This window comes from Plectropomus leopardus, chromosome 6 (assembly GCF_008729295.1).
Source record: "Plectropomus leopardus isolate mb chromosome 6, YSFRI_Pleo_2.0, whole genome shotgun sequence".
NCBI classification, from domain to species: domain Eukaryota; kingdom Metazoa; phylum Chordata; class Actinopteri; order Perciformes; family Serranidae; genus Plectropomus; species Plectropomus leopardus.
Genome location: NC_056468.1, coordinates 863877 through 886229, shown reverse-complemented (window position 1 = coordinate 886229; position 22353 = coordinate 863877). Strand labels below are relative to the sequence as shown.

The following is a 22353-nucleotide window of genomic DNA, read 5'->3' as shown; positions in this document are numbered from 1 at the left end:
GAGCCAGATGTGGCTTGGGCATATAATTAGGATGCCTCCCGGACGCCTCCCTGGTGAGATGTTCAGGGCACGTCCCACTGGTAGGAGACCCCGGGGAAGACCCAGGATACGCTGGAGAGACTATGTCTCACAGCTGGCCTGGGAACACCTCAGGATTCCCCGGGAAGAGCTGGACGAAGTGGCCGGGGAGAGGGAAGTCTGGGCTTCCCTGCTGAGGCTGCTGCCCCCGTGACCCGACTCCGGATAAGCAGAAGAAAATGGATGGATGGATTGTTACTGCTGATATTGAACTATGCTGATATTTAACCACTATAAATGAACTATAAAGTTTATTCACTATGTCTCTTTCAGATTTTATTATCCTCTCTTAAAACACCATGTTATTGTTTCTAATGGAGATGTCTTCCTGCCCGTGTGCGTGCTGTTGTGACTGTGTCCATTGTAATGAGTTGTATTGTATGTTTGCGTTGGACCCCCTTGAAAACAAGATGGCTCATCTCAAGGAGCTTCCAATGATAAACTTTCACAATTTGCTTGCTGTGAATTCTCAATGACATGTTCTTTTCACACATGGGCTCAATGTGACATTGCACAGACATTGTACGAGATGTCAGGGTGCAAAACGACTCCTGTACACTGTCTAACTTGCAATATCATTTTATTTGCAACATTTTGGTGCTAGATCTTCATCAGGCAAACATTTGTGTCAGATGAGAAAGACATTCTAAGTAGGGGAGTGAAAAAACAACCCCATTCCTCATGTGCATAACACATTTATCTATATTGACACACTTCTTAGGTCACAAAAAAATCTAAAGAACAACATGTATACAAAAAGAGCACAACATATATGCATATATATATATATCATAAACACCAGATATATAAAGTTTTTTTTTCTTTTTTATAGAATTTTTTGTTTTGTTCTTTCAATATACAAGATCACAGAAAGATCTTCAAAAGTAATTCATCATTCAGGCTCTCTCATCTGACACAAATATTTGCCTGATGAAGCTTGAGTACTGAAACTTTGTAAAAAAAAAAAGTGGTATTGCAAGTTAGAAAGTGTGCGGGAGTGCTTTGCAGCTTTTTGATGATCTGTCCCTGTCCAATGCACTTGTCTCATCAGATAGTTGTGCAAATACTGTTGTATTAGGTGTCAGGGTAAAGTCCATTTCAATGTCCATTTCAACTGATTTGGACATTGGCATCCTTACATACAGCTCTTGCGGGTAATGTAATAAGTTCAGGGTTTCAGTATTACTGCCATGCTGGATATGTCACTCATCTCCTGGCTGTTGTGTTGTGCTCTATTCTCCTTGCAGTGTCTTGAAGCACTCTGTGGATGCTACGTTTGAAGACACAGGTCCCAGTCCAGGCTACCGGATAGAGATGTCCATCTTCTATGTGGTTTACTTTGTAGTCTTCCCTTTCTTTTTTGTCAACATCTTTGTGGCTCTGATCATCATCACGTTCCAAGAGCAGGGAGACAAGGCCCTGTCTGAGTGCAGCTTGGAAAAGAATGAGGTAAAGCAGAGACATGATACTCAAATCAGAACTTAAGTATCACCTACAGTGCTGATATCACTATCTTCATCAGGAGTTAGACTTTATCTCTAATTTTAGTATGCTAGATATTCTCAAGTTTTATGAATGGGTTTGAATAAAACATTTAGGAAAGGTGTGATTTTAGACCGACATGTACCTCTTTTCATACAAGTCACTGAGTACATCATTTTTAGTCTGGTAAAGGGAAGTTTAGACAGACACATTATTGGACCAAGTTTGACAAAATCAGCTCCAGACTGGGTTAGAGAAATAAAATCATACAGAGATTAATGATTAAAGATTGTATTGTTCTGACCACATTTGATGTTTACTTCTGGAATCAGGACTGTTGGATTGGCTGGAACATGGCTGCTTTTACTGCTCTATTGCTTCTGTGATAGCTGTGGTCAACTTTTGCTGGCTGATTATCTTTTTTGCCCTAATACACAGAGCTCTTGGATAACGGCCCATATCATGGTCTCTATAATGGCTGTGGGGTGGTTCTTGTCTGTTTGCAGTCACTTTTGAGTCACTCAAATCAACTTGTGCATTTGGGAAATGGGAAGTATCTCATTTTGGAAAGTCCAGTTACTTTGAGCAAACCTTAAGCAATGCTTAATTGCTGATAATCACGGTGCCAGGAGTCCAACCCAGTGTGACTCAAAGAAGAGGCAGCTTTAAATCCTATTCAGCAGGCCATTTACAGTTAACTCGGGCAATTTCTTTTCTCCAAAAAAAAAAAAAATCCAAGAACAATCTTAAAGTGTGCTCATGAAGAAGAAGGTCCTTTAAAACTCAGCAGACTTTAAACAAAGTTCAACATATTTAAATTTCAGAGATATTGCTGGTCAGTTCTTACTTTGTGATGCCTATTTTAAGGCCTATTTTTAAGGCCTGATTTTTAAAAAGTTTTTCTTCACTTCTTCTAAGTCAGTCAGTCAGTCATTTTCTGTAACCGCTTGTCCTCGTAAGGGTCGCGGGGGGCTGGAGCCAATCCCAGCTGCCATCGGGCGGAAGGCGGGGTACACCCTGGACAGTTCGCCAGACTATCGCAGGGCACTTCTTCTAAGTGTTTCTTTAAAAAAAAAGAAACATGTTTAAAAATACACATCAATATGGATCCAGCATAAGAAATTATATTTGTGGAAGTGGAGTTACATCCCTCAACTGCCTGAAAAGCAAATAGCAGCTCGTTCTCATTCCAAAGTCATCAAATACTGCCGCTTTTGCAGTGCTTTCAGCGTAGTTTCCGATGCCAAAAGCTATCTTTCATGTCTGCATGATACACCACTCAATGGTGTCAGCAGAGAACATGGCTAGACAAATCCATTCACGGTGTTACTATACATTGCCAAACAGCCAGTCAGCCAGACAGCCCCTGTCAGCAGCATGGTATAGAGGATGGGTAACATCAGTTGAGAATGTTGCGGCCCGGCGGAACCTGTCGCGTCCTCATAATACGCCATTGGACAGCGTCAGGTTTAAACGCTGCTGGTAACACTGTAACATAAGGAGCACTAAGGTCCCTATAGGACGGTTGGGATTGGTGGTGGATGGGTCCAACAAACCCTGGACTTTTCTTTTATACGATAGTCTGGTGTTCACTTTCCATCTGAATGTGATGGGTTTTTTTTACACCTTACCTTGTGCCTATTTTGCATATTACTAACCATCTGTGCAAACGTGTGTTTGTTGATGTCAGTAGATGTAGTTGGTTGCCATGTGCTTTTGTTGCCTAAACATAACCACGTGGCCATCATCCCACCATGTGCATTTGTTGACATCACGGTAGTGCCATCATGGTAGCACCATCCCAGCATGTCAACAGCAGACACAGAAGGGTAACCTGAAATGTAATATGTAGACATGCAAAGTGGCAACATGTGATGACTTGTGATGAAAACGTGTTGCAGTGTCAGTTTTCTTTGCTGGTGTTGTGTCAAAGTACATTCTCCTGACGATATGTGTTTTCTGTATTGGATTGTGATTGTCTTTTAAATTAGTGATGTGAGAAATGTAGCTTGCCTAGCTACATAGCATGTGGGAAATAGACTTGTGTTCACTACTTGGTTGTCCACAGATATGGAGATCTGAAAATGTGCACTCTTTGTCTAAAATGGATGGTTTTAGATGCCAGCCCATCACACAAGTGAAGGTTTTGAATGATCAATAAAACATTTATTTTTTTATTCAGTATGGATGTTTGATTGAATAACAAAGACAGTGACGCAGCGCCTTGGTTTCTTTGTTACAGCGGGCTTGCATTGACTTTGCCATAAATGCCAAACCTCTGACACGCTACATGCCTGAGAACACACACTCCTTCCAGTACAGGATGTGGAAGTTTGTGGTCTCAGCTCCATTTGAGTATTCCATCATGATCATGATTGCACTCAATACTGTGGTACTCATGATGAAGGTAAGAACTCTTAAAGAGGATATAAATAATACAGTTCCAAAATGATATAATTTATTAAGCTGTATGGATTGTTAGGAAAGGAATTGTTAGACACTGTGAGGTAAACATGCATTTATTTTATTGCTGAGAGTTAAATGAGTAGAATGATGCAACTCTCTTGTCTGTACAGTGAGTATGAGTAGTATGAGTTTTTCCGACATGAACATATTAAATATTCGCAATTTGAGGTTTATTGGAAACCTATCTTGTGTAGCAGGTAAAAACCTGCTCTGCTCTGCCTACAGGGGGCGTCTTATCCGTGCTCCATGTGTTTCAGTCGTACGTCAACCAGTTGCTTGCTATAGTTTGTATTTAATTGACAGATATGAGAGTTTTATTGATCTTATCATGTAACTTTCAGCAAGAAAGCAAATAAACTTTATTTCCCAAAATCTGAAACTTCACAGTGTCACATGACAGCAGGAAGCCTTAATGATTATCTCCTGTTTTTCAGTTCCATGGAGCACCAGACTTCTACGAAGCTATGCTGAAAAACCTCAACATAGTCTTCACCACGCTCTTCTCTCTGGAGTGTATCCTCAAGATCATTGCTTTTGGTCCATTGGTGGGTTACATTTATGAAACAACTTAAAATATTCTGAATAATAAAAAAAAGCAACTAATCATGTTCATGTGTTGTTTCTCAGAACTACTTAAAAGATGCCTGGAACGTGTTTGACTTTGTCACAGTGTTGGGCAGCATCACTGACATACTGGTGACTGAAATCAATGTAAGAGCACCTGGCCACACCCACTCCACTCTGAGGTCATGGTAACGAGCTGGGGCAGGGACAGCCTGTACAACAAGCTTTGTGCAAACAAGCTAACTAGCACATCAGCTAAGACAATCATATGGAAGTGGTCCAGAGAGGCAGACAGCTGTAGAGTAACACAGAGGAGTATTGTCTTTCGTTGATTTATCACAGAGGTCAGATGAACGAGCCGTGTGTAATGTGTGCTTTACAGTAAAGCAAAACTCCACTTTTTGTGTTGTGACGGTTTCTTAATTCATTCCAGACTCTTCCTCTCTGTGCACGTGCCTGTCTTCGTGTGTGTTGTGGAGTAACTTTTGACTGATTTCCATGTGTGCATTTGTTAAGCTGTATCAGTTTATGTTGTACAATATGACTGTTACTTGTTCTCCTTCCTTTCTCGTCATCTTCATCACTGTCTTTTTTTCTCTCTCTTTCTCTCCCTCTGTCTCTCTCTCCCTCTACACTTTCATGTTGTTGGTTGCCATGCTGTGGTCCCAAACACCACTAGACTACGGTGAGTGACTTTCTGTTGCCATTCTCTAACATCTTGAGCTGTAGCTCGCCTGTTTAATTAAGTATACCAAATGTTGCTCTGTTCAGTGTGATTTTCAAGGGGACCCCACCACTTCAGTATATAGAGTCTGTGAACATATGAGAAACATGCTAAAGAATAGTGGTCAAAGGCCTAGATATCCTGACTTCAATCCCCTCAAACATGTACCTTATTAACCTTTTGAAACCTGAGCAAACTGACTTGATTTCTTTCAAAAATCATAGAAAAAAAGTCAGTGAGCAACCTAATGAAAAATGACCCAAATGATAGCAAAATATTAGTAAAAAGTTAAACAAAAAATTGAACATTAGCATAAAAAAGAAATGGAAACTTCAAGAAAGAGGAAATGACTCACGAAAAGTGCAATGACAATTTTAAAAGCTAATTGTCAGCTAATTTTTTATCACCTTTCTTGCAATTTGCAGTATGCCAAGTTGCTGATTGCCTTTTTTGAAAGAAATCTGATGTGGATCCAGGTTTCAAAGGGGTAAATACAGTAAATGTGATGACCATGTCACATCAGCGATCCAAATAGATCTGAACTGAATGCTGTCACATAAACAGAAAATGTTATTCATTCTTGTTAAGATCACTGTAATACACATTCATTCACTATCATTTATTACACACAAAGAAAATCGATGTAATGAAACTAAAATTAGTTTTATGAGCCAATTTCAATTTGTTAAGGAGATTCTTCTGGTGTCAGATCAGCCTATAGACATATTTTCCCCTTGTAGAAGGGAAAAAGAGGTATAAAAAAACACACAACCACAGTGGAAGCTGCTGAGCAGCAGTGAGTCGTTGGGCAATTTTAGGGGTAAGAAGGAGAAAGATGAGAAAAGAAAGTGGAGGATGACAAATGACAAATACTGGAAAGGCTGTCATCAGAACTGCCCCGACTATAATTACAAAGTAATTATGTAAAACTTTTAAATGAAATATATCTTAAAACATGTGTCTCTAATCCACACAGCACACTGCCTGAGTCGGCGATAGCATAATAATTCTGCATCCCTCAGAGCTCCAACTCACAAGACAACAGCAAGATGTTAGCTGCCAAGTCAGACACCACAGACTGGCTTCACAGTGCTACTGTAACAGTCATCAGGGTTGCATGGAAAGGCAGATTCCAAGCTAGTGTGATACAAAATCAGTAATGAAGACAAAATTCTAAGACTTTGGTAGTATACCTCTTCTGAACAACATTGAGATATCTGTAATTGATTTTTTTATTGATTGCTCAATAAGTGACAAACTGATGCTAAACGTTGATCTTACTTTCATTTTTTTCATTATCATAGGAGACTTATTTAGTGAGAACATTTTGATGCACTGTGGGTTCAATATCTGAGATTGCAAAAAAACTTGCAAGATTGTTTGTGGAAGGCAGTCTGAACTTGTCACCAAACTTGTGCAAGTTTGGTGACAGTTGAACAAAACCTGTGGGAGAAGACAGGTTTATAGTTTTTCACAGAAACACAGTTGGATTCTTTCATTCCTGCAGCTCAAAGCATCTGAATGTATCTGCTCAGGCGGGCCTTTATTTTGATGAAAGCTGCAAAGTCACAGCACATGCATGGATTTGTTATAAATTTGAAGTTTGAAACTGTAAGATAGATCAATAAAAGGTGCCCCCAGTGCATGTTAATGTGTGAATTGTTGATGCATCCTGGTATGTCAGCCACAGATGCAATAATTTTGGTACTTTTCTTACATTCTCTCCCACATGAGAGGTTCCAGAGTTATAACAGACGCTGGAAACCTTTTGTCCCCACACAACATGTTGTTGATCAAAGAGTCAGGATGAGGGTGTAAAGAATGCCCTCATTACGGCTTAACCCACAAACCAAATTAATGTGGAACCCTCGTTCTAATGTAGAAATATTCCACTAAATTTACAAATAAAGAAACCAACTGTGAACAAAGACATCAATAAATATTTAATGACTAAAATCAGCAAAGTGAAATCTGTTTTTTCTTTTTACTTTGTTTTTAATGGGACCTCATTGAGTTTGTTCATTGGATCTTTAATTCATATTAAATTTAATACTCAGAACGCTTGTTAGAGGGGGTCAGCATGTTGCCACTGTGACATGCCACCAGCTGAAGTGACTTGAAATGATTCAGCCCTGATGAGGAGTGTTTATCAGTGAGTAATCAGTGTTTGGTTGGTTGAAGGTGTTGCTTTATATCTGTGTCTAACAGGACCGGCTGCTGAACCTGAGCTTCCTGAGGCTCTTCAGAGCCGCTCGCCTCATCAAGCTGCTCCGACAGGGTTACACCATCCGTATCCTGCTCTGGACCTTTGTCCAGTCCTTCAAGGTGCTGACACACACACAGTCACTAATGTGCACTTTCACAGACTTACACACCCACATACAGCAACTCGTGAACAGGTGTGGACTGATAGCTGGAGAGATGCCTATTCACCTCCTTGACACTGCCCTTAAGCAAGGCAACCAGACTCCTGACTTCTCAGAGCACCACATTACTCTAGTAATATCTCTCCAAAAAAACATGCATGCCTTTGGGTCCTGTGTGTGCATATGAATTTGTGTGTTTATGAATAAGTAGATGTGTTTTGTTTTGCTGTGTCCTGTCCTTTAGGCTCTGCCGTATGTTTGCCTTCTGATTGCCATGCTGTTCTTCATTTATGCAATCATTGGGATGCAGGTGGGTAATGCCACTCTGCTGTGGCCACAGAGGCACAGATATTAATATAATGATTTACCATTCAAATGTTGTGAATATGAAAAACATGATTGTGCACATTGCCAACTAAGACAGATCCTTTTCTGTCCCTGTGTCTCTGCTGTAGGTGTTTGGCAACATCGAGTTGAATGAGGACACAGCTATCAACCATCACAACAACTTTCGTACTTTCCTCCAAGCTCTCATGCTGCTGTTTAGGTACACACATTAGATGTAGTCCATATAAACGTGCCCCTTCTTTCCAAAACCAGCATTATTACACTTTTTTCAAGTAACAAGAACCCAGACAGGAAACACTGTGCACGAAGACACAGCCAGAAAATCCAACTCCAAGGACGCTTTCAAACCTGGATTGTTGCAGTTGTTATAAAAAATGATGCAGGATGGCAAATGCAAAACCTGTCCAATCAGTGAGTTACCTGTCAGTCAGCAGAACCTCATGTTTACTCCTCATGTTTCATCTGTAAAAAGTCTGTGTGAACACAAAGCAAACCAGATCTAAAATGAAACAGTGTATCATTTTTCCCCTTGTTCTGGACCAAATAGAGCAAATTACAAGTGTGAAAGCAACCTAAAGCTCTTCAGAACTGAAGTATCAGAGGAGGAAGATATATGAAGATTTGAAATGAAACTTAACACTGAATACAGGTCCTCTCAATGTCCTCACCTACAGCAGCATAGATATCCCAAACATCACAGAAATATTACAGACATGGGGAGAGACACAAAAAGTATTTAAGTCCTCTGCTTACATACTGTCAAATGTATCTGAAGTGTTAAAGTATTATCTAAAAAATATGCTAAAATTACAGGTCTATGACTGAATATGCAGAGTGTTAATTTATTATGGGATTATTATTACAGATGCGTTAATGAGTGACCTGCAATTATTGTGGCAAGTTAAGGTGAAGTCAGTTGTCACCGCTTTTTGTATTGCTGGGTAGTTTAATCAGGCCATCATATTTTATAACCAAAGTACCAGAACTTGTTTGTGACAGGCTCTACCTCTGGCCGTTTCAGCTAGCTTCTTGCCTAGTCTGTTAGGGCCTCATTGATTAATATGAAGTATGAAAATGTTCCTACTTTGTACTTGCGCACAAAATAGGTGTGCATGCAGAATGACACCTAGATTTAGGTGTGTGATCATCAAGTTTCTTCTCACCACCAAGTGTATGTTAGTGAATCACAATCATTCAAGTTATTAGGAATACCTGTGAGCACTTTTGAGAATTTAGCAACTTTGAAACCAAATCTTTGCTTATTTTGTCATTCTACCAACAATCAAATGTAATTAAACACACCCACACAGTGCTGACAAAGCAGATTAGACCTATGAGTGTTTTTCCAAACTGTAATTTCGACTGTTTAGTAAAACATTGTTAAAGCTACAGAAAAACAAGGTTTTCCAACCACAGCAGTTGAGCTTCAAGCACACCTTTGCACATTTCCATATCACTGCATTATCTGACTTTCTGCAAGCCAGTCAGAGAAAAATGCATTTTGCTATCAATATAAAACCAGCACATGTTAATGTTGTTGAAGCTGCTCGATGCTGCCTGTCCTCATGTTTCCTCTGTGCTTGTCTCTGTCCTTCTGTGTTCTGTGCATCAGGAGTGCAACTGGTGAGGCCTGGCATGAGATCATGTTATCATGTTTGAGTCACCGAGCCTGTGATGAGCGATCAGGGTCCCATGGGAAAGAGTGCGGCAGCGATTTCGCCTACTTCTACTTTGTCTCCTTTATCTTCCTCTGCTCCTTCCTGGTCAGCACTCAAACACACCTACATGTAGCCTCTGTAACAGTTGGCCTCATTTATTCTGTCAGATACACACAGATTTATTAAAACTAACTGACTGTGTCTGTCCAATAACTTTTAGGTCAATAATGTATTTTTAAAGCTACAGTTTTTTTATTTTTATGAAAATAAGTTTTCTTGTGAAAATTGTCACCATATTCTGAATGAAATCATGAGACAGAATCATGTCCCTCCTCTTGCTGCTGCGTCTAATGACGTGCTAGAATCTGACTGTGGCGTGGCACAAATGACCAACAAGAGCTGAGGAGTCTCTAACGCAGCTGTCAATCATGTCAGCTGTCATGGCTCATGAATTGCAGTCAAACTGTCAAACTTTCAAACTCAGCAGCGCTCATCAAATATGGATTGAGATTATCTTACTACACTGTCTATTTCTCTTCTCATATGTTCTGAGAAACATGATTCAGTGCCTTTTTAGTAGAGGTTGGGGAAAAAATCTATTCTATTAACTATGCTTTCACCTACACTGGGCGAGTTCTTATTAACCTTCAAATTGTGCAAATTGAAATTGCAAATATAAAACGGATCAAAACAACTCCAGAGGAGATGTTGCAGAACATCACTCAGTGGAAACACAGTCATTCTTGAAATTGTGTTTTGTTGACATTTCGAAAATATGGCTTAAGTTTTGCACAAATCTGTAATGGAAACCCTCCTACTGACTTCAAGTTCTACCCAGAATCCAGCACAAATTATCCTCCATCATGTCGAAGGTGCAAACAAACATGATATCGGTGGTGAGACTGCAGGACTGATTGCTCGTCACGCTGAAAAATTGCTATTTTCTTGTGTGATGCAATGCAGGAACCAGCAAAAACCATCACTTCATGAAATGAAGACAGAAGCTCCAAATATCTGTATCTTAAATTCCCAAGGCATGAAAAAGTGTCTGAGAGAAGTGCTCTATGGGAGAAGGGTTGTGCTAGAAACACAGTGGTTAACATTAGCAGTACAGTAACACTGATGATTTTATTAAAAGTATTCATTCCATATATGAGCCATTTTAGTGCAGACAATGAGATGTGAGAAAAATAGGGATAGTTAGTAGTTTGAAAGAGTTTGCAATACACTAAAACTCACTTAACCTGTCTAAAACAGCTCGAACTACAATGTAACACATATAATGTACAATATTTTTCTATAAGTCACCTCTGTGAGCTAAACTGGAATTAAAACCCAAAGAAAAATAATACTTTGCTGCAGTGAGAATAAACATAGACCTCATCAGTCATTGTGAACTTCTCTCCCCCTCTTTCCCTCAGAGTTTAGGTTTACACCTCTGCCACCACTGTCTGCACCTCAAACATTATTGCTGTTTAGTTGCTGCCTCCAAATGCCCCTCTATGTCTTTGAAATAATCCAGATTCATGTGTCTAGGATTCCTGAATTGATTTTTTAAATTGATTTTTTTGGTTGTGATTCCTGAATCGATTTTATATAAAACTTGATGCTAACCCACAATGCTAATTACAATTAATGCACTGAGAGAAAAATGCATCATAATTGCAACTTTATCTAAAGATGGTTGCCAGTCAGCGTCAAGACTTGGAATTCACCAAAGTTGAAACAAAAGATTTGCTTTGAGATGCATCAACAACAACCATGGTTGCAATAGTATTGACTTAACAAAAGATCTATTTTACTTTACATGCTTAACATCTAACAACATGTGTGCTATACTTACAGGCATATATTTCCTAGGCTCTGTGCAAATGAGCTAATAGCTAAATACTTGGACAGAGCACAGCTAAAATGCTCAGGTATAATTCTTTATCTGTGGATCCTGCTGCTCTCTGAACCCTCAAAGGCCAGCACTGCAAGACAGTTGCCACTGGTCAGCAGCACAGTGTAATGTGTGTGTTCCAGATGCTGAATCTGTTTGTGGCTGTCATCATGGATAACTTTGAGTACCTGACCAGAGACTCCTCCATCCTGGGACCTCATCACCTCGATGAGTTCATCCGGGTTTGGGCTGAGTACGACCCAGCTGCATGGTATGTGCACACCTCCCTCTGGGCTCCACACAGTAGCATACAGCAAAGTGGGGGGAACAGACACCCTAACTTTACTTCTCTCTTCCCCGTTTGTGAATAAGGTGACTAAATGAGGCCTTAAGCACAGGCCTTGTTCCTATTGGTTGTTATATGCAGTGAGCCCACTGATGATTATTGTTTTATTTCAAGCTGTCTTGAACTTTTGTTTATTTATGTGCTTGTTCTTTTTCACAGTGGACGGATTTCCTATAAGGATATGTACAATTTGTTACGCGTTATCTCACCCCCCCTTGGCTTAGGGAAGAACTGCCCTAATAGGGTAGCATACAAGGTTTGCAAATACCAGACATTTCTGTCACTAGGGTGCTTTGTGTACCTCTATGCCAAAAGAATTTTAACTGAATGGCTGTGCACCAATGAAATCGCCTTTACACTAGCACACACCCTCCAAACTGACTGGCTTTGATTGATGATGCCGGAGTGGAAACAAAGCTTTCAAAGCCACGGCACTGTCCAGCAGGCCGCCTGCCATCCATACTCCCTCCTGTCTGTAATGTTTGCTCAGCTGACATAATTGACCTCACATTTCTGACAGCTGACACCATCAAAAGTCTTGAAAGATATCTGATCACCTCCTTTGAGTGTCTAAGGAGAGACATGGTCAAATGCTGTACAGATTGTAAAGACAAATTTGAGATTTGTGATATTGAGCTACATCAATAAAAAATTACTTGACATTCAGATCTTTAAAAGATCTGAAACCGATGATTATGAAGAATGTGATATGATTTTTTCATGCAGATGTCTATCAGAGGAGAGCCAGGCTATGCTAACCAAAGCTTCGGCTGGCATTGAAATCTTTGTCTCTGTGGACCCTGGTTGAAGTACCAGTGGGATGTTTGCCAGCATGCTGAGGCTGACATCCCAGTTACAGTGCTGTCATTTCTCTTCCCACCCATCAGCATTCTGTGTGTTGGGTCAACCCATCCACCCTTCTTCTCTCCCCTCTCCCACCAAACTCACTCTTTACCATCTCATGTTTCCTGTCAGGGATCCTGAGCTCCACAACGATGCATCCCTGTGCCCCGACTGCGTGGCCGAGGATGACATCCACCTTACATCTCACTCTGGGAAATCTATTAACAACAGATTTCTGTTTTTCCTTTCCATTATTCTCTGGTTTTGTTGCTTTCTTCCCTCTGTTCCTCCTTCTCTAACTCCCCATCCTTCTCTGTTTGCGTTTTGTTTATTTTTGATTTCCTCCCCTGTGAAGTGGCCGTATCAAGTACCTCGATATGTATCAGATGCTGCTCCACATGTCCCCACCCTTAGGTTTGGGAAAGAAATGTCCGCCAAGAGTCGCCCACAAGGTAGACCCTCCTCTTCCTCCATCTTCTTCCCTGTGCTCAACAATCTTTCTCCCATTGGCGTCAATGCAAGCCAATGTGTGTGTTCTGCAGTTCTCCCTCGTTCCTTCACTTTGTTTTGCTAGCACTCTGATATTTTGGTGTAAGCCCCTCCCTCATCTTTACTGTCTTTACTGTTTCTCTGTGTGGGCTAACACCCACCACTAATCATACGAACACAGAGCTTCCCTACGAAGACTTGTAGTTATTTTAAATAACATTTATTATGTTGATGGAAGACATTTGCTTCCTTATGTCATATTATTATTATTATTATTATTATTATTATTATTATTATTATTATTATTATTATTGTTATTATTATTATTATTGATTATTATTGTTATTATTATTATTGTCTACTTTGAATGGTAAGCCCTAGCTGGGTTTTTATTTTGTGGAGCAGTGTATGTGTGTGTGTGTGTTGTGTGTGTGTGTGTGTGTGTGTGTGTGTGTGTGTGTTTGTATGTGCATGCGTGCGTGCGTGCGTGTGTGTGCGTGTGTGTACATGCAGGTGGGTGTGTGTATGTTTGGCCTGTCTTGCTTATTTGGGAGTAATACTTTGTATGTGTGCTTCTCTCTGGTTCTGTCTTTGCTGCTGGTTCCCTCTCATTCTTTTTCTCATCTCATTTCAGTCTCTCTGTTGAAAATGTTGGGGTCTGTGTGTGTGTGTGTGTGTGTGTGTGTGTGTGTGTGTGAAGGTTAGTCCTGCACAGCAATGGCAAAAATGTCAATGTGATTTTTTTTCAGTATTTATTTATTTTTGAAATTTTAGTTGAAATCAATGAGAAATCAGTCTCATTTCCACCTGATAGTAACTTGTGATCCCTGTCTCAATATTTTCTGTGAATCAGGCAAACCACACCCTCTGGGAACCTAAATCACCCAAATTGCCACAAACTTTCTTAATATGTAATTCAGGGTCTTACATGTATAATGAAAAGAATCAAAAATGATCAGACATTAGCCTCAATCCAAATTTGAAATATTGTCATTTTAGTTTTTTCACACTTACCTGAAGCTGGGTTGATTTGGGCGTGATTATCCCTAATCCATATCACCTAATATGGACAAAGCCGACCAAAAATTCAAAGTCATCTGTCAGTTGATACTAATTTAACATGAAGTAATATCAATAACAAAGCATTTTGTAAACCTAACATTCAGTGACACAGTGAAATGTCTTATTTTGAGAATCTACTGATTCTGAAAGTTCAGAGGGTGCCTTTGGAAAAACTCACTCTGAGTGCCGGAGTGCACTCTGGCACAAACTAGACCATCGGTAAAGTGAGAGTGCTGTTGGAATGAATCGTTTAGTTATCCAGAGCAGTGTACTCTGGAAATGTCAGAGCAACTCTGGGCAGTCTGTCTGGGCAGAGGGAACAGCAAAGTGCCAAACAGAGTGAATGTGTAATGAACATAACTGTTTGTTAATTCATGGAGAAACAGAACACTCCATGACTTCGCACAGCAGCTCTCTGATTTTAGCACAAAGCGTCAGATTGGATTTAGGAAGGCAGCCAGAGTACTGGAACAGATAGAGCTGTACCACACAGAGTCTGCTTTGCTCCATGGCTGTCGTAGAGACAAGAGACAGCTGACAAAGGTGGGATCCCAGGAGGTGTCAATCAAAAGGTGATCTGCCACGCCCACACAGTCTGCAGAAATGCTGTTATCCTAAAAATGAGCTGTTTTCAACACAGTTTTCTCCGAGTTGGGAATATTTACATTCATTTAGATTTTTCTACATACTTAATGAGACACTAAATTTAGATAAAATAAGTGCATTCTCATTATTTCAAGCCAGATTTCCAGAGGCTTTCAGAGCACAATTTGTTCAACAAATTGAAAGGTCCCCTAACTACACCTTTTCCTGCAATTTCAAGGTTCCCATCAAAAAGCTACAGACTATTTCTTCCTCGGGAAATGAAAAACAAGTCGAAGTTATTCAGCAGCAGCATCTCAGGAGAGACAGCTGTAACCTGTAAGCTCTTACAGGTTACAGCTATGGTCACATGACTGACAGAGGCAGTTCAGCTTGCAGCAGTGTAAGCAAGCGTCTCCACTGGCTCTGATTAGTGTCTTACAGTATGAGTACCATTTACCTCATCAAGGTAAGTTAGGCAAGACTTCATTGATCCCCACAGGTGATGAATAGCTTTCTGCAGTAAATGCCTGTCATGGATGTTTGGTTTGAGTACATGATTCATTCCAACTAAAGCTCACTGTTTGGCAAATGCCAAAAACAAACAAACAACAACAAAAACAAAAATTCTGGGCTTCCTCTTTTAGGGACCAAAGAGTATGACCATCAGACTGCCTTGAAAATGAATTCAAGCTCATACTCTGTGAGACTGCCTCACATTTGTTGGACCTAAATGTTAAATTAAAAAAACATGCTCATTGTGTTGCAGTGTTCTGGCTGGGATTTCATGCCTTGAGCCGGCCCCGTCTCTCACATGACCCTTGCCTTGCACATTTTTTTTAGATCCACAATGTTGTTGACAAGGCCACCAGCTCCGCCTACCTAATACTGCATGATGAGACCGACTCACAGTGTAGCAAGCAAGCAAAACTTGATTTATATAGCACATTTCATTCCAGGTTGAAGCACAATGTGCTGCACAAAGATACTAGTTGCAGGGTCAAAACAAGCCATCAACTGACCATAAAAGCTAATCATATCTGTTAAAATTTAAAAAGTAAAAATAAAAACTTCTAAAATCATAATTAAGATGAGTAATAAGCCCATAAAAGATACAAATATGTGATTCAGAACTGAACAAAATAAAAGTAGATTATTAAAAGAGGATAATACATAAAACAATAACAACGATAAATAAACCAATAAACCAGTAAAGTAGTAACACACCTATCTTAAAACCAATAAAATAAAATAATAGTTAAAATAGTCAAACCAGACTATTGGAATGCATCGCTAATAAGAAATGTCTTCAACTTAACTGTAAAATATGATACTGTTGAGGCACTTCTAATGCCATAAGGAAACATATAAGCAGTATGGAGATTATGACTATAACAGGTGTAAATGAAAAGGTCTGTGATCCAGTGTTATTGTCAGATAGCAATTACAGTTGCTGATTGCATGCTAATACCAGGTGTGAATGGGGCTGAATGAAGTCCACATGGATACAGAGTAGCTTATCTACCACTGTTCTATTAGGCTGTAAAAAATATTTGGTTGAGTTTTCTCTTAGTAAATCACAAGATGTCATTCAAGCCATCTGTGTAAGCAGCTGCTGACTTTTGAAATTTCTAGCTATCAATGCAGCCTGTGTTGTATGCGTGTATGTACATGTGCAGATGAATGTGTGACCATGTGCAAATTGGTGTGGTGTGTGTGTGTGTGTGTGTGTGTGTGTGTGTGTGTGTGTGTGTGTATTTGCCCCTTGGCTCTCTATCCCTGTCTCATTCTGACTCTGGTCTTTCTTCCTTTCTTCACTGCCACTGATAGCACATGTAGGTGAATGCTTTTTGTGTTCAGGGGAGCTCAACTCTTACAGCAACAATCCCACAGCATTCTGTATGCATCTAGTGGTGCCATTGGTCCCATATGAACTAAGTCTTCCTGCTAAGGCTGCCCAAGCTTGGTGGAACGGACACTCTTTATTGCTAGCCGCCACTGTACATGTAGAGCATACTCAAGGCCTTCAACTCACAGTTGATGATTGCTAGGATGGCAACCACAGAGTCGAGCTCCTACCACTGTCGAGGCACCTTCATGGTTATGCGTTACATGCCTACTCTCACCTTTTTTTCGGTCAATGTCAGTCTTGCACCAGTGCACTTTGACTTGCAGCGTAGTGCATACTGTAGCTAATAGCAGTGAATGTGAATGTCTAGTTTGTCTCCTCTGTATGTACTTGTAGAGAAGGCTTTTTGTGTGCTGAACTTACTCTAACCAACATTTGATCAATACGGCCAAACTTGCATGTATTCAACTAAAATGATTAAAGCATGTTTAAGGTACTTTGTGCTGAGACAGTGAATGAATGGAGTGTGTTGGATCCCAGCAGCACACAGATTGGTTTCTCTGGGTGAACTGTGTGTTCTGACGGGGCCATTTGCTCTCACTCAGTTATCTAAAGTCTCTCTGTCACCACTCATCTCCTCCCCTTAGCGCCTCGTCAAAATGAACATGCCCATCGCTGACGACAACAGCGTCCATTTCACCTCCACCCTGATGGCCCTGATTCGCACAGCTCTGGAGATCAAACTGGCCTCAGGTCAGACAAACACACCACACATCGTTAGAACAGAAGTCTGAGTTTCCATTTCAAGAAAAGACAGCAGTATATGAATAATGTTAACCATGCCTCCCTCTAACATTAGTTTGAGATAAGAAAACACAAGACCATAACTTATAGATTCACCACAGTCATGTTGAGTTTCTGATTTTAGCTGGTATTTAAAAGAAAACACAGGAAAAGCAATCAGTATGTTTACATGGTGTTAGAAAAAGTGGAATTATTGTGTTAGTCCAACTTAAATAATTAAAATACATGTGAACATGTTAGTCAAACTAAAATCAGACAAAATCAAATCTCTCAAAATCAGACTAACACACCTTGATAAATTCAACCACCTACCTTGGTGGAGTCAGACATACAAAAATAAATGGAATCTTCCTTGCTGTGTGTATACTGGGACAGGGGTCCAGTGATATGGCCTGATGGAGCTGTAACCCTAGCTCCTCGTAACTGCATGGAAACACTGAGTGAGAGTTTGAGTGCCTGTGTGTGCCTTTGTATATAAAGGTTTAGCAGACCAGGCTTGTAGCCAGTGTTTTTAACATCCTACAAGTGATTCATTTGAATGAATTTGTATTCCTGAACAAACGTTAGGCCAATGAGGGGATGCTGAAATCTGGCGAATGCTTCTCCTCTCATTTTAGACCAAAAGAATAATAATATTGTGTTTTCTTTACTGTTTACTGGGCAGCAAAAGCAAACCTATATTTCTTGAAAACCCAAACATGCACAAAACATGTACAGACAACAAAAAACAAAACACTCAGTGGAACAGAGATCATTCAGCTAACTCAGGCTGCACTGAAGCAACTCTGGTACTCTCTTAAAGAGACAGAGAAATTCACAAAGACAGTGACAAGGCCAAAAAGATTACACAGAGGTCTAATATTTTATACAGTATTTTTGTAAAGCAATATTAATAAAAAAAATGTAACAGCTTGTATTCAGGGTTTGGGTTGTTTTCTAAAAGCATTGCAGAGCCATTTAACTTTCACAGGCTTTAGATGTGTTTTTGTGTGTGCAGGAGGAGGGCTGTGGATCAGGAGGCAGCATAAAGTTTAAAGGACACAGACACACACACACACACACACACACACACACACACACACACACAATGTCTAATAGGATGAAATGATGAAGTGATTTTAGATCTCATCATAACGTTCTGCAAAAACAATTTGGTCTGATACTGAAATAGCATAAGTAATCTACCATGTTGCCAGGAGAAGATGTTTGTGGCGCATCCATAAGTTAGAATATAATAGAATAGTTAGTTGGAATATGACACTTTCTGCAGCACCATCCTTGTTTGTCAGCTGTCATGGCTGCATATGAGTGTGGACAGAGATGAATGTAAACTATAACTGTAACTTGACTGGATAGCGGAGGCAAACAACCACAATGTGGTAATTCTAGTTGACTTGAAAACACTTGAACGGTGGCTGATCGATGTGTTTTAATAAAAGAGATTAACGTCTCTCTCTCTCTCTGTTTTCCAGGCATGGTGGCACAGCGACTATCTGACGCTGAGTTAAAGAAAGAGCTGTCAACAGTGTGGCCCAGCCTCTCTCAGAAGACCATGGATCTGTTGGTGACGCCACATAAACGTGAGCATTTCAAAGTCAGAGACATTTTGAACTCTGTGGTGTTAAACAGTCTCCTTGTCACAAATGTTGAGGTCACAATCAAGTGGGAGATGCACCGTGTCAAAGAGGGTGGGGGGGGGGGGGGGGGGGGTTAAAAGGCTGTCGGAAAGGTCAGCCATGCTTTTGTGAAATCTATTTAAACTAGGCTGGTTGAGGGCAGGAGGTTGGTGCATTATTCTTAAAGCCGTCGATGAAAGGTTGCCAGATCTGTTGGAATTTTCCCTTACACCCTCTGAGTGAGAACTGAATCTTTCTTAAATGTAGATGGTGCCAAACATCCTTCACGATCTGCGTCCAAGTAGAGTCACAAATCATGTTATGTTGAGAGCTGGTTCACACAAGATCAGAAGCTTTCATTCCATGTAGTGCAGGCAGTGGATTGGGATCCACATGTGCCCAGCAGGTCTGAAAAATGTTTTGCCAATACATTGTGATTCTTGGGCAGTGCCAGAACATTCGGGCTAGTGAGGCTGGTGACTGCCCACAACGGATTAAAATTTGGATACATTTTACACAGCTTATTATTTGATAGGTGAAGTCTATGAAATATTTTAACTGACACTGTACATTATCTCAAGCAGTATTGCTAATATTGTTAATATGCCAGACCAACAGTTAAAAGCTTTTCTTTTGCTTCCATCTTTTGGTAAGACGTGTGCATCACCAAACTACACAAAAGCATTTCTTTCCAGTTCTGTCCTAATACTGATTTGATTATCTTGAATATATGTTTTCATGACTTACTGTGATTTAATGAAACAACTTGTTAGAATTTCATTTTCTCTAAATAAAACTGTTAAGCAGGTAAATGGAGATGGTATGTGGATGGATAAATGAGTCAGCAGAATCTCCTCCCCTCCCCTCCTCCCCTCTCTTCTCCTCTCCTCTCCTCTCCTCACCTCTCCTCTCCTCTCCTCTCCTCACTTCATGTCTCCTCTCCCCACCTCCTCAGCCAATGAACTGACAGTAGGGAAGGTGTATGCGGCCCTGATGATCTTCGATTACTATAAGCAGAATCGAGCGAGGAGGCTGCAGCAGCAGCAGCAGCAGAGCGTGTCTGGGTCCCAGGTACAACATCCACACCACAAGTGCCTGGCCACACACACACACATACACATACACACACACACACACACACACACACACACACACACACACACACACACACACACACACAAATGCACTAAAGAGCACACACACTAGTAGATGAACTAGTGCAAACCTGTATGCATGTGCCCACATATGTTATGCTTGCACACACTGATAAACACTTTTACTGAATGCCTGCATGCATAAACACATGCAAACAAGATGCTTTTGTATCCAGCAGACATTCACTGGTGGATACAAAATGTATCAGCTGCTTTGCTAAGTTACTGTTTTCTTTCTGAAAGCACCTAGTGATTGGTAACCTGCTAAAGCAGCGGGCATTAACCCTTTGAAAAATGGATCTACATCACTTTTCTTGTGCTGCATTCAAACGCCTTTCACAAGTATTTACACCTTTGAACCGTGAGTGCATTGACCTGCTTTCTTTTGAAAACACAGGAAACGGGGCAATGAGCAATTTAGCAAGAAGTGTTCCAGAAATCACAAGAAATTAACAGGTTTAAAAAAGAAAAAATCCCTTTAAAAAAGCTAGGAGAAAAAAAAATAAAAAAATAAAAAAAATAAAATATATATATATATATATATATATATTTATATTGATCTTAATTGATAATTAAAAATGATTTACATTATTTTCATTATTATCATTTTTATTTTTTTTAAAGTACTTTTTTGCATTTTTTCAGATCACTTCCTTGTTTGTTTGTTTTTGTATTTTATTTATACATATATTTTTGTTATTTTGGACACTTCATTTCTTAAGGTTTTTATCTTAAAACAAAAAAAAAAAACACAGATGTCTTTTAGCAGTCCAACACAACCGATGCAACAGTGAATGTATTTAACCAAACTCACTCAACAACAGATCAAATATCTCCATCCCACTCTTGCCTCCTAACATAAAAGAAACCAGGAAAGTAGATAAATAAATAAATAAACAAACACATAAAGAAAGATAAATACAATTTTGAAAAAGAGAAGGAAAGTTAAATCAAAACTGTATAATATTTGTTTCACAATTCAGCTTTTTATTTTTACTTTTTTTTCTCCTTGTTTTTATTTTGTTGTTTTCATTTTTTGATGATTTTTTGGTCATTTTATCCTATAGTGCTCATTGCCCTCTTTCCATGTTTTTGAAAGAAATCAAACCCATCTGCTCAGGGTTTCAAAAGGTTAAAGGCACACTTAGCAGCAACAGCCAAAGTTGAAGCTGCATTTGGCTGCTGGCACCCTTGCACTACAATACAGGTGCATGTTTGTTTCTACAAACACAACCACCCACACAGATAGACACACATACTACATACAGGCATGACTGCAAGAAAAGAATATTTTGGCCCATCTCCACATGTGGGTGGCCCTGAACCCCCCGTCGTCTGAGCTGAGCACAACAATATTCTGCCTGCTGCCTCTGAATGTCTTCAGCATGTTGCCATCCGTCTCTTCTCCACAGTGCAAGGTCGGGGCTCTGTTTAAGCCATTGCTGCCTCTGACTCACATGCAGGAGAAAGATCTGCCTATGATGTTTAACAGTGTGGAGCCTCCCAGCATGCTTCAGCCCCAGCCCAAATCCCATGCCAGGTCCCAGCTACCGACCAGACCGAGCTCCAACTCCCTCAACAATGGAGGCACACTGTAAGTTCAATGCTTCAGAAGCTCAGTGTTAAAGGGACAGTTCACCCCTAGTGCTGTTCATCATTCCACATGGTTTTGGTGTGAGCTGCGGAGTGTTGAAGATATCAGCGGTTGGGATGTCTGTCTTCTGTCCTGTAAAATGGAATAGATGGCACTCGGCATGTCGTGCTAAAAGCGCCAGAAAATGCATTCGAAAAAGTCAACAGCAATGTCACTTTCCAGAGATGAAATAAGATGAATCAATGATGATTTTTTGTCACAACTTTAATCTGTTTAGATTTATATTCTTGATCAAATGATTTGATGTTCAGTCTGTCTGATGACAGAAATCAGCTAAGAAAGTCTATCTCGTATTTCCAAGATACCATATTGGAATGTTCAGAAGCCTTCTTTTACAAACAGTGGAGAAAAAAAGGCACAAAGAATAAAGAATAATCTCATGATAA

General features: G+C 40.0%; 1 pseudogene; it reads left to right on the top strand.

Moving 5' to 3' along the window:
- LOC121943980 overlaps positions 1 to 22353 on the top strand; it is a 93658-nt pseudogene that overhangs the window by 54138 nt on the left and 17167 nt on the right.